Below are 2,144 nucleotides of genomic sequence, written 5' to 3'. Positions count from 1 at the left end.
GACCACACAGGCCAGTTGGTTCTGCGACCCTGGCCAGGTGGGTTAAGTCAGTGTTAGGCACGGCAGGTGTTGACACAGCAACTTTCTCAGCTCATTCTACTCGAGGAGCATCCACTTCAGCTGCTACAGCTGCTGGGGTGTCTCTACATAGCATCATGAATGCAGCGGACTGGTCACGAGAGTCTACCTTCCTGAAGTACTACAGGAGGGACAACAACCAACACACGTTTGGCCAGGCTGTGCTGTCCACGGCTCTGAAGTCTGCATAAGGTAAATGATATACCCAAATAGGGAGTGTGCAGGTATAATTGGGATTATCCTTCATGGTAAGTACAATTTGCCTAATCCTCAATTATATGCTCACTGCTACACATTGTCAAGTTTTCTGCAATGATGCATAATTATGCCAAGTGCACTAGTCCTTTAAATCTTTCCTCACATTTCATTTTCAACATAATCAGATGTTAATTTTTGTTATGGCCTAAATTTTTATCTTGACAGATGTAACACAGCTGAGGTATAACTTTTGTTCCTAACGTTATTAATAATATGAAAGTATCCTGCCCGAAATCTGCCCAAAAACCTTTCCATGTTTTTGTGAGTCTTTTTGCACTTCATCAGCTTTAGTTGTAAAAGGCAGTCTCTACAGTTCCTTAACTTGTAAGCGTGAGAAGTGTATAGTTCCCCAGAAGTGGTCTAGAGTTACCTACAGGCTGGTCCTGTTCCTGTTTGTTTACATTTTTCCCGTGTAGTGACCTGTGACCTGGTCAGCTGAGTGCTGTAATCCAGATTGTAACTCATTAAATGGTATAGATATCATGACTTTGCACCTTGTACAGTAAGTTATTATAGATGAAATAAATATACCTTGTATAGTTTTTATGCAATATTGGTTTCACTATGACATTGAGTATCAGAAAAGAGCCAAAGCCCCTGAATCCTATACTAGTCTTAAATCACATTAGAAGCAGTTTTTACTCTTTATTTGTCACATTTGGTATGTCAAGGTCAACCTGCACCCGAAGAACAATTCAAGTGCCACACCAGTGGAATTATAGACAGCCACTTTCCAACTTCAAGTGCACCAACTGTTCAAAACTCCAAACTATAAAAGTTAGGAGGTACCTATTTGAGCCACTATATTTGAATTCCATGGTAAATACAGTGAAACATTAGAAAGCTCATGCATGTTAGAGGGGTGCGGTTAGAAAGCTGATGGATGTTAGAGGGGTGGGGTTAGAAAGCTCATGGATGTTAGAGGGGTGCGGTTAGAAAGCTCATGCATGTTAGAGGGGTGGGGTTAGAAAGCTCATGCATGTTAGAGGGGTGGGGTTAGAAAGCTCCTGGATGTTAGAGGGGTGGGGTTAGAAAGCTTATGGATGTTAGAGGGGTGGGGTTAGAAAGCTTATGGATGTTAGAGGGGTGGGGTTAGAAAGCTTATGGATGTTAGAGGGGTGGGGTTGTCCAAACCAGGATGGTTTGCTTCGTGTCACGCCTCTTTAGCAAATAAAGTCAGCCCAACTGGGCAGCATTCAGTCTGCAACAGTTAGAAACTAGGGCTATGATTATGACAGTTAGACTAACTGTTCATACCTTTGCCATGGACATGTGCAACACAGTCTCTTGTAAGGCGAGTCGTAACATGTCACACTGTGCTGCTCTATGTAGAGAAATGAAAGGGAGACTGTCAAGACTACAAATAAAGCTTGTTTAAAGTTAAAACTTTTGATCTGACCCAAAGATCCTCACCTACATCTTTTGACTGAGTCCCTCTCACCGGGTGTTACTTAGTAGACTTGTGTTGGATAAAAAGTTTTAACTTTTAACATTTAACATTAACCAACACAGATGAACTTTCATGAGACTTAAGCTTGTTTGGTTTCCTCAAGTCCCCACATTTCTGAGTTAAACTCCAGCAGGTGGGTTTTGCTGGTCATTGTTACGGATCCCCACATTTCCTGTAATCTAATTATGTCTGACAGAGGAGATTTGGTTACCATGGTAACCTGTAACGTGACCCTGGGTATCCATGGTAACCGGTAACGTGAGCCTGCGTATCCATGGTAACCGGTAACGTTAGCCTGTGTATCCATGGTAACTGGTAACGTGAGCCTGCATGTGTGTGGTTCTTGGGAAGTCTGTAA

At 42.4% G+C, this 2,144-nt stretch overlaps 1 protein-coding gene across 1 annotated transcript in view; it reads left to right on the top strand.

Moving 5' to 3' along the window:
- Positions 1-2,144, top strand: part of LOC109461938 (whirlin-like) — a 27,197-nt gene that overhangs the window by 10,776 nt on the left and 14,277 nt on the right.

Source organism: Branchiostoma belcheri, unplaced genomic scaffold, assembly GCF_001625305.1.
Source record: "Branchiostoma belcheri isolate BF01 breed outbred unplaced genomic scaffold, Haploidv18h27 scaffold98, whole genome shotgun sequence".
In the NCBI taxonomy this organism is placed as follows: domain Eukaryota; kingdom Metazoa; phylum Chordata; class Leptocardii; order Amphioxiformes; family Branchiostomatidae; genus Branchiostoma; species Branchiostoma belcheri.
This window is presented reverse-complemented; position numbering and strand designations above follow the sequence as displayed.